Genomic DNA, 12,147 nt, shown 5'->3' on the forward strand with positions numbered 1-12,147 from the left:
GGGAATAGTAGTGCTTGGATTAATTTTAATTTAAGTTTTTGAGGAAAAGAAGTCTTGTGACATTTCAGGGGATATAGAGCTGCATGAACCTTTCTACATACATTTGTTACATGTTCATTCCAGGTCAGACTCTCATTGATGGAGATTCCAAGATTAGTTACATTTTTAAGGTACGGTACAGTAATGTCATTGATTATGATTGGAGGAGGATTGATATTGCTTATTATATGTAATAATTTAGAGTTTCCTATGATAATACTTTGTGTTTTACGAGGATTTAGGAGTAAGTGGTTGGTTTTAGCATAGGCGGTAAGCCTTTCAATATCCGAATTAATATGCTGAACTGTTTCATGTAAATTGTTTGTAGTGGTGTGTTTGTATATCTGCATATCATCAGCATATAAGTGGTAGTTGCAATACTGAAGTGTGGAAGATATGTCATTAATATGCAAGACGAACAGTAAGGGCCCTAGAACAGACCCTTGAGGGACACCGGATGATTTTACAGCCCATTGGGATCTTTGATTGTTTACCACTACGCACTGGCGACGATTTATAAGGTACGACTAAAAAAAAAAAGGGCTATCGGGCCGATATGCAGAGAGCGTAGCTTGGATAATAGTGTGTCTGTATTTACCGTGTCGAACGCACTACTAAAATCAAGGAGTGTCAGTATCGTCACCTCCCGTTTGTCCATTGCTAGTCTTATGTCATCTGTTACCCGAAGAAGTGCAGTCGTAGTACTGTGTCCCTTTCTGAAACCAGATTGCATTGGGTCAAAAAGAGAATGTCTGGTTAAGAATTCTACTAGCTGCTCGTGTACAACTCGTTCAAGAACTTTCGAGAGAGGGGGAAGAATCGAAATAGGCCGGTAATCAGATGGCTCATTTGCTGTGGTACCGGTATGCTTTAATATTGGGGTTACTAGAGCATCCTTCCATGCAGTTGGAAACGTCCCTGTGGTGAGACAGTGGTTTACAATGTGGATAATAATTGGTAGGACCGCGCCAATAATGTTTTTATTACTTTTTTATGTTTTATCTTTTTAAGTTTGTTTTACACCGCGCCGACAGAGATAGGTCTTATGGTGGTGATAGGATAGGTTAGGTCTAGGAGTGGGAAGGAGGTGGCCGCGGCCTTAATTAACGTACAGCCCCAGTATTTGCCTGGTGTGAAAATGGGAAATCACGGAAAACCATCTTCAGGGTTGCCGACAGTGGGGTTCGAACCCACTATTTCCCGGATACAAGTTCACAGCTGCGCGCCCCTAAACGCACGACCAACTCTCCTGTACGGGGTTATCAATAGGTCTTCGCAATATATTCTTCTTCTTCTACCACTTTCGCCTCGTCTGCGGGGTCGCAGGTGCGAACTGTTTCACACATGTGGATTTTATGTTTTACGACCGGATGGCCTTCCTGACGCCAACCCTATATGGAGGGATGTATTCGGTAGGTATTGCGTGTTTCTGTGGTAGTTGGTAGTGTAGTGCATTGTCCGAATGTGAATAGAAAAGTGTTGGGACAAACACGAACGCCCACTCTCCGAGCCAGAAGAATTAATTAGACGCGATTAAAATACCCGACCCGGCCAGGAATCGAACCCTGGACCCTCTGAACCGATATTAAAATCCTGGCTATTATGCTGTTGTTGGAATATACCCTTGTAATTCTCAATCTCTGGCGGAGCCGGGAATCAAACTTAGGACCTTTGAGACCGAATTCTGAATACATACTCCAAGAAAACTATGGCAAGGTCTGTAAATCTATCCTAGCTTTCCATTTATACTTGTAGATTCCATTATTCCCTTATGAAGAACGTCTAGTCGTGTGCCTAGGACACTAGTTGTCTGTTACGACCAGGCGACTCTTATAACATATTTTCAGCAACTAATTTTAATTTCAGTACCGAGTGGTAGTGGATCAAATGAGTGTTCCATGCTAAATAAACAATTAAGAGCTAGCCTAAATTAAAATACGCGGAGCCAAAGTGGATGAAGTAGGAAAAATGCTGCTCGACGTTAATTCCTAAACATGGCTCCGTCCCCGACTTAATGAATTGCTTTTTTATTTCGATCTTAGCTTAAGTCGTTATATTAACTTCACAGCACGTGCTACAGCTTGCATTCATCTGTCTTATCAGGCGTCTGTTCGCCAAGACAAGCGGTGAACTACTTCTTATTATATTATCATCTTATCTCTCAGAAATGTGTTCACATATCATCCTCTTCTATGAAGGCCGTTGTCAAGTTAAGCGTACTTTACATCAAGTGCATTAATTTTCATTACGCTGAGAGTAATTCTGGATGTAAACATACGGTAATAGCATGGTCATGTTTATAACTGTAAGCTGTTTGCAGTCAGGAAGAGGGGTAAGAGTATCTCAAGGAGGAGTAAGTTGTGAAATGATTTGATCCACACCATTAGGACGGCTGATTTACGATTTGATTCTAAAAAGTTCAATATTGTAAGTTTGGAAAAGTAAACTTATGTATTACGAGAAAAGCAAAGCAAATCCATGAAATGCGAAATCATTCACTACTCGTAACCTCCGTACCAACTAGGGAACTTCATGGAAAAACAGTGTAGGGATAGAAGTTTATGTCATTAACGACATATAAAAACACGCCACGGCAACTTCAACTTTCTTTCACTATATAATTTCATACTAAAAATCCAAAGACTGTTTCCAGTCATTCGGCCAGGCCAGAAATGGATTGGAATGAATGAAGGGCCCATCTAGCGGTGAGGTTAGAAATTGAGCCGGCTGCCGAAGCTTGTCAGACTCCTTTGGAGCAATTTATAATGACTGCCAGATGATATTAGATGATATTGGAGAGTGTTGTTGGAATGAAAGATGACAGGGAAAACCGGAGTAACCGGAGAGAAACCTGTCGTGCCTCTACTTTGTTCAGCACAATTCCCACTTGGAATGACTGGATTTGAACCACTGAACCCAGCGGTGAGAATCCGCCGTGCTACAGCCTGAGCCATGGAGGCCCTTAATAATTGCATACTAATTTAATATTACATTCTGAACTTTTTTATTTTCATTTTAAACTATCCTTACATTATTGATATGCCCTTGCTGGCGAGATGTAGTGTTTACAGTGCACTATGTCTTCTGGTATGGGCTAGAATCAACTTGTTACTTTCATTGATCTGTCTCAGTCTCATCCTTGGCTTTGACAATATGAAAGTGACTGAGGTATGAGCGATGCTAGTAATACCATTCCTTATGCAGCCAGTCCCCGTTATGAATGGTATAAAAATATCGCTCATAGGGTCAGTTGCTGCGTGCATTTCAGTGGGCTTGGCAAACTGATTTGTGAGCAACTGCTGGCTCGGCGAGGAAAGCAACGGGAAACTACCTCACTCCTCATTTCCCTAGTATGCCTCTTCAGTGATGCCTAGGCTATCTATGACAGCTGTTGGCGTAGCTGTGGAGGACCAAACCAGCCTTCGGGCTGAATACCCAACATACATACATTATTGATGGTAGCGTGGATTCAAAACGAAGTGATTCAGATACAGAGTCATAGAAGAGTACAGCCATTTAAACCATCTGCAGTATTTAGATACCACCATGTTCACCATGTTATATTCCATATGTTTTTTCAGTTTACATTAAGGTTTGCTCACAGTGGATTCCTCTAACATTCTCGTGTGTTGTCTTAGGTCTTCTCAATTTATTGATTGTGCTTATTCTTTCGTACCAAGCGAGTTGGCCGCACCGTTAGAGGCGAGCACCTGTGAGCTTGCGCTCGGGAGATAGTGGGTTTGAACGCTACAGTCGGTAGCACTGAAAATGGTTTTTTCGTGGTGTCTCATGTTCATACCAGGCAAATGCTGGGACTGTACCTTAATCAAGGCCACGGCCGCTTTCTTCCCACTCCTAGGCCTTTCCTATCCCATCGTCGCCATAAGATAGAGCGACGTAAAACAAATTTAAAAAGATAAAAAAGTAAATAACAAATAATGATAAATAATAAAATTAATAAAAATAATAAAATGAATAAATAAAATGAATAAAATTATAATGAATAAAAATAATTCCTTTTCTTTCTTTCTTAATCTGTTTACCCTCCGGGGTTGGTTTCTCCCTCGGACTCAGCGAGGAATCCCACATCTACCGCCTCAAGGGCAGTGTCCTGGAACGCGAGACTCTGGGTCGGGGGATACAACTGGGGAGGATGACCAGTACCTCGCCCAGGCGGCCTCACCTGCTATGCTGAACAGGGGCCTTGTGGAGGGATGGGAAAATTGGAAAGGACAGGCACGGAAGAGGGAAGGAAGCAGCCATGGCCTTAAGTTAGGTATGTATGTATGTTCAGTCTTCAGCCCCAAGGCTGGTTGGATCCTCAACAGCTCTGCCATCAGCTGTCATAGATGGCCTAGGCATAACTGAAGAGGCGTACTAGGGAAATGAGGAATGAGGTAGTTTCCCGTTGCTTTCCTCACCGAGCCAGAAGTTGCTATTACACATCAGTCTACCAAGCCCACTGAAATGCATGCACCAACCGACCCTATGAGCAACATTTTCACACCATTCATAGCAGGGACTGGCTGCACAAGGAATGGCATTACTAGCAGCGCTCATACCTCAGTCACTTTCATATTGTCTAAGCCAAGGATAAAGCTGAGACAGATCTATGAAAGTAACAAAATTGCTCTAGCCCATACCAGAAGACATAGTGCACTGTAAACAATAGGTCCTGCCAGCAAAGTTAGGTATCATCGCGGAATTTGCCTGAAGGAGAAATGGGAAACCACGGAAAACCACTTTGGGGGTGGCTGAGGTGGGAATCAAACCTACCTCTACTCAGCTGACCTCCCGAGTCTGAGTGGACCCCGTTCCAGCCCTCGTACCACTTGTGAAATTTCGTGCCAGAGTCGGGAATCGAACCCGGACCTCTAGGGATGGCAGCTAATCACACTACCTACTACACCACAGAGACAGACCCATAAACAATTTTAAAAGATAAAAATAAATATTTTTCTCTACGAATAAAAATAACAATTTTTTAAAAAGAAAAATCCGCGTATATGTTGGATGGCATCATTAGATGCGAGGTCGACGCCAGTTAGACAAGAATGATCGACGCACAGGAACCAAGCAGGCTACTGTATGTCTTATGGCTGGTAGCCATCTGCAATTAGCAGCCGTTGATGGATGCCCATGACCGGGAGACGTATTTATGATCATTTGATTTTTCTCATAGGGAATTTGGACACCATTCTTTTAGTGGGTATATTCCCTAGAATATATATTCTGATCTAGCTGTTTTGGCCATCAAAGGATCCATAGGAATTTCAGAAAGATTGAGGAAGCCTTTCGTTGTAGCAAGTGTAAATAAATACATCAGAGGAGGACTGAGTTACTTCGAGTCTAAGATTGAAGGAGAAGGCTTTTGGCGAAGGAGGAAGGCAACAGAAATAATAATAATAATAATAATAATAATAATAATAATAATAATAATAATAATAATAATAATAATAATGAAATGTCGTATGGCTTTTAGTGCCGGGATATCCCAGGACGGGTTTGGCTCGCCAGGTGCAGGTCTTTCTATTTGACTCCCGTAGGCGACCTGCGCGTCATGATGAGGATGAAATAATGATGAATACAACCCATACACCCAGCCCCCATGCCGTAGGAATTAACCAATTAAGGTTAAAATCCCCGATCCGACCGGGAATCGAAACCGGGACCCTCTGAACCTAAGGCCAGCACGCTGATCGTTCAGCCAACGAGTCGGACATAATAGTAATAATAATAATGGTACCGGTTGGTACACCTATACGCCGCACATTTGAATTTTCCGCCTTAAAGTACTCCTCTATAGCTGAAACTCTGAACTTAAAAACCACCGCCGTCTCAATCAGGATTGAGACGGCAGTGTTTAAAACTGAATTAATTCAACCGTTTATCAGAAGATGTCAGTGTGTTAATTTCGATTTTTTTTGTTTACTAATTATCAAGAAGTGTGGACATTCTCTCACAGATGTCTCTACCAAAAACTATGATCATGCACCCTGGTGCGAAGTGATGGAACTTTTCTTAAAGATATTTTGTATTTATAAGTTTGTCCTTTACTAAATGTTGTTCTTTCATTTGTGGGTTGGCAATATAAATCTTTTCTTTCCGCCAGTTTTGAAATTAGCCAATCGTAAATTTCTGTCATTAATTTTCAGTCAATGGCGTCTTTCTTCCCAATGTTGATGTGTAACTGTAACCAACCCAATAAACGACTGTGGGTGTCTCTTAATCATTCATGAAAGGTCTCGAATCTTCCCTGAGAGTATAAAAACTGCTGATTTTCCTGGCTCTCGGTCACTCGTACAACATCTAGCTTAGTGTATGGAAGTATAGCAGCAGGAGGCGGGAAGCGCCTCTTTCATCCGCCAGCAGCTCTTCTACAAGGTAATGGCCTTTTAACATCTTTATTGCTTGCTAGCTCAGCAGTTTAGCCCTCGGAGAAGGTCCGAAAGATTTTCAATTGTAACCTACCTCTCTAAAAATGTAACTTAGTGCCGGCTTATGTAAAAAATTTTTTATTACTTTAACTGTAAATCGGGGATAATAATATTAATAATAATAATAATAATAATAATAATAATAATAATAATAATAATAATAATAATTGCGTACTGAAGGAGTAATGCAGGAGTGGCGTCACATACTACAAGGCAGAAATTTGTTCAAACCTTTAATGACTGGTACGATGAATGGAGTAGAAATCGACTGCTTAGCTTTTGCGTATGATAAGACAGAACATTTTGAAACTACAACAGAAGAAATTAATTTGCTGATATAAGTAGCAGTACAAATAAGCTTGTAAATATCCTTTGAAAAGGTGAAAGTAATGTCAAATATCAAAGACAACACGACCCAACTAAACAGCAATAACGGAACAATAATCCGCGTGTATAAGTTTAAATACCTTGATGAGTCGATACGGACTAGACACAGAGGACTTAGCGGCCAGAGGACAAAAAATGAAGGTAGCCTTGTAAACCACCCGTAACATATAAAAAGAAAAGGTGCTTTTCTATAAATACCAAAATTTATCATTACCACACTGTCAAGCCAATATCTCTCTATGCGTCAGAATGCCTTACTCTTCTCTGAAAAGTGTGTGCTCGTTGAGTTAGAGCAAAAAGAGAGAAAGAATCTCTACAACATTATTGGCCCAAACTACAAAAATGGGATGCACATAAGAAAATCCAGACAAGAAATCTACTCTAAGATAGAAAACACCACGGACACAAAGCGCAAACCCAGGGCTCGCTTCTACGGTCAACTACGATGGGTGATTCTCGATGGACAAATCGCATTTTGAACAATTTTGATTGAAAACGAAAATAAAAAATTCCTGGTAGGTTAACGTCAAGAAAAACCACGAAGAAATGGGCCTACGACCATATGAATGAAATGGCGTATGGCTTTTAGTGCCGGGAGTGTCCGAGGACAAGTTCGGCTCACCAGATGCAGGTCTTTTGATTTGACACCCGTAGGCAACCTGCGCGTCATGATGAAGATGAAATGATGATGATGAAGACGGCACATACCCAGTCCCCGTGCCAGCGAAATTAACTAATTAAGGTTAAAAGTCCCGACCCTGCCGGGAATCGAACCCGAGACTCTTGTGACCAAAGGCCAGCACGCTAACCATTTAGCCATGGAGCCGGACTACGACCATATGACTCGCACAAACGGGATCTTTTCAGAAGAAGCATTGTGACGTTTGGGGACTTTAGAGGATGTGAAGTTGACAACTGGTGCAAAGTGGTCAGATGAACGCCGTGCTCCACTGGATCAATTGAAAATTGAGTAAACGCCAGAATGTATAATGAAACGTATCATGGTCCCTAGTTGGCCGATTAGCGAATAATAAATAAATAAATAAATAAATAAATAAATAAATAAATAAATAAATAAATAATAAATCATTGTATGATTTGGCCTATAGTGAAGACCTAAATGTACTTCCTGTGAAAGAATATAATAAAATAGAATAGACTAGAAAACAACATTCTACTCGTTCGAAGATTCTTACATCTTCTTAAATAGTCTAAATAATATAAATACGATACTTTTTATATTTCAGTATCATAAGAAAATGTTTGTGTATTAAAGTATGATTCATGGATTGGAGAAACACGCCTAGCCGAACTCCCTTCCGCGACATTAAGTAACAGGGCAATCCATAAGGGTAAGAGCAAATATGGGCAAGGCAAATGGTGCAGAAATCCATTGTGAAGTAAGATGTTTACTGGTGATTTTTGTGGCCACCAATGTGAGCTTGCTTTCAAACATCACGCTCCCACCCTAAAGGGGATAAATCGTATAAAAATACATGATCCAAGGTGAAATTATAATAACAATAACAATATTTATCTCCGTGGTGCCGGGCTGAGTGGCGCTGGCATTCTGAACCCGATTTGGCCGGTTCGATCGTGGCTCAGTATTTGAAGGCGCTCAAATATGTCATCAGCCTCGTCTCGGTGGATTTATTGGCATGTAAAAGAACTCCTGAGGGACTATACTCCGGTACGTCGGCCTCTCCGAAAACCGTCAAAATTTAGTTAGTAGGACGTAAAGAATTGTCGGTAGGTTGGCACTATTGTAACGGCAACAGAGTTTTGAGGGTTCCGTAGACTTAGTTATTACAAATGAAAGTCATATATTACTGTATGTGGATAATACATTGTATTCAATAGAACGTGGTACACTGGGAATGTGGGTAATAACACCGTGTAGCATGGGCCTGCGATACGAGAAATAAGAGACTAATTTAAGAGTTCGGGAATAATATTACGAGTAAAAGTAAGATCAATAAATCAATTGCCCAATGTGCTGGGATAGTTGATCGGCACAACATTCAAATTAAAGTGATGTTCGAGAAAATCCACCTCCATCTGAGCGGGCGAGTCAACACAGCGCCATCTTATAACGGAGTATGCGTGTGACGTCACATTTAGCACAAATTTTCCCTTAATTTGAAGTACTATTCCATGAAAACTACGTTTCACATTTTCATTTTCTTTTGCGATAGGTAGCGCCCTCTTTTGTCTGTTGATGGAGATATTAAACATAACCGTAAGTTAAATACTTTCGGCGATATACACGTTCTACCCAAACACTAAAAGCGACTTAAAATTTTTCTTTCCATGTACCCGTTGAGGAGCGTAAGTCTACGTTGAAACATTATTATTATTATTATTATTATTATTATTATTATTATTATTATTATTATTATTATTATTATTATTATTATTATTATTATTATTATTATTATTATTATGTACTGCTCCATGGCAAAATGTTCAGCGTGCTGGCCTTTGGTCAGAGGGGTCTCGGGTTCGATTACCGGCAGGTCGAGAATTTTAACCATAATTCATTAATTATCCTGGCATGGGGACTGGGTGTATGTGCCGTCATCATCATCATCATTTCATCCTCATCACGACACGCAGGTCGTCAAATCAAAAGACCTGCACCAGTCGTCCTGAAGGCCACAGGCAATTTCATTATTATTATTATTATTATTATTATTATTATTATTATTGGAGGCCGTCAAGACCTTGGTCTGTCCAGCCGACTGCTGCCCATCCAACGCTTGGAAAATTTCGAGTGTCACATGGTCAGCGTAAAGAAATACTCTACCTAATACTTGGCTTTAGTGACCGGATCCATTTTCTCTCATATCACGCAATATTGCGGTTAGTCTCACAAAGGCCGGGCTGAGTGGCTCAGACGGTTGAGGCGCTGGTCTTATGACCCCAACTTCACAGGCTCGATCCTGGCTCAGTCCGGTGGTATTTGAAGGTGCTCAAAAACATCAGCTTGTGCCGGTAGATTTATTGGCACGTAAAAGAACTCCTGAGGGACTAAAATTCCGGCACCACGGCGACTCCTAAAACCTTAAAATAGTAGTTATTGGGACGTAAAGCCAATATCATTTTTATTAGCCTCACAAGGCTGAATGAACCTGTTCCAGCCCTCAGTCCAAAATGAAAATCCGTCAACTGTTCGGGAAATGAACCGGTAGTCTCAGAGTAAAAGGCAAGGACGCTACCCCTATATCATGGAATTGAATAAAAATAAAACCGAGCGTGTTGGCCGTGCAGTTAGCGTCGCGCTGCTGTGAGCTTGCATTCGGGAGATGGTGGGTTTGAACCCCACTGTCGACAGCCCTGAAGATGATTTTCCGTGCTTTCCTATTTTCACACCAGGCAAATTCTGGGGATGTACCTTAATTAAGGGCATGGACTCTTCCTTTCCATTCCTAGACCTTTCCTATCCCATCGTCGTCGTAAGACCTTTGTCGGTACTTCAGCGTTTAAGTCGAGGAAAATATTAAATAAATTATTGTAATGACTACAGTCTAGATATATCTTGCAGACACATACTGTTCCATAGTAAATGTAAACGAATAGCTTAAGTTTTTTCTGTTATAAATTAAAATCCTACTCCGTTGACTCATATTGTTAAGCTCATGTTTCTATTGATACACTCTACCTCATCGTTATCTAAATCCTCCTCCCCCCTCATCATCATCATCATCATCATCATCATCATCATCATCATCCTCTTCGATAACATCAATACCACCATCAGTTATAATTATAGCAATAATACAGGTTTACAGTTGTTAGTAAATATTTGTTAAATTAAATGTAATACTGTTTTCGGTTATCGATAATATGCTATTGAAGAAAAATGTATTATAAATTTATATGTGACCTTGTTTTTATATCCATACTTTTACGATGACTTCTATTGTCATTCTAATCTCGATACCATAGCTTCAAATTGTAATGATACCCTTCTTAAATTTGGGCAGACCCCAGCGAGTGGATTTTCTGGACATGATATGCTATATGCTGTCTTCTCTATATCGACACCCAAATATGAAAGAAAATGGATCACATTTAGGGATTTCCGCAGTTTTAATCCTGAAGATTTTCGAAAAGACGTAATTTCCGCTCCCTGGTGTGAAGTATTTTCTCAGCGTAATATCGATGATAAAGTCATCAAATTTAATAGTTTAATTTCCGCGTTGTACGACAAGCATGCCCCATTAAAACTAATTCGAGCCAAACACCCACCTAACCCGTGGATAACGTCTACAATAAAGAAATTAACCTCTGCGCGGGACAAGGCAAAAAGAAAGCACATCAAAACCAGGAAGCCTGAAGACTTTGAAACCTTTCGCATCTTGCGTAATAAAACCAAACTCGCGATCCGTGATGCTAAAGTCAAACACATGCATTTTTTGTTCAGTAAGAGAACAACTCCGTCTGCTCTTTGGGGAACTATAAAATCACTAGGTATTGCTAAGAAAAATTCGCAACATACTTCCTCATTCATATCTGCAGAATTGCAAAATGATTATTTCTTAAAGATCTCACCAGTGAACAATTCTCACAGAATATCCGAAATTATTCATAGTTACATGAACACAAATGAACCTCAACATGATCTCTTTCACTTTTCGCACATTTACCCAGAGGATATAGTCAAGGTATTTAAGAGCATGAATACCAAGGCTGTTGGACCAGATGGTATCTCACATCCCCTCCTAATGAACTGTTTGGATATAATCACTCCGGTTATAGCTCACCTGTATAATTTCTGTTTACAATCAGGAGTATTTCCAGCTGTATGGAAAATGGCCAATATAAGACCTGTTCCTAAAGTTCCTTCTCCTCAAAAATTTGATGATTTCAGGCCAATCAGTATTTTGTCAATATTAGGTAAAGGATTAGAAAGGATTGTTTACCAACAACTTACTTCGTATTTAAATACTCATTCTATACTTAACACATTTGAGTCTGGTTTTCGAACAGGCCATAGCACTACGACGGCACTTCTCAAAGTCACCGATGATATCAAGTTTGCAATGGACAGAAAGGAACTAACGCTTCTGGTATTATTCGATTTAAGCAAGGCATTTGATAGAGTTCATCATGACCTCCTTCTGACTAAATTACGTACAATGGGCATATCTCTATCAGCTCTCTCTTGGTTTGAATCGTTCTTGAAAGGGAGATCTCAGCGTGTAGTATTTGACAAAAAAAATTTTTCTAAGTGGTCTAGTGTGCATTCTGGCGTCCCTCAAGGTTCCGTGTTGGGTCCCGT

This window comes from Anabrus simplex, chromosome 9 (assembly GCF_040414725.1).
Source record: "Anabrus simplex isolate iqAnaSimp1 chromosome 9, ASM4041472v1, whole genome shotgun sequence".
In the NCBI taxonomy this organism is placed as follows: Eukaryota; Metazoa; Arthropoda; class Insecta; order Orthoptera; family Tettigoniidae; genus Anabrus; species Anabrus simplex.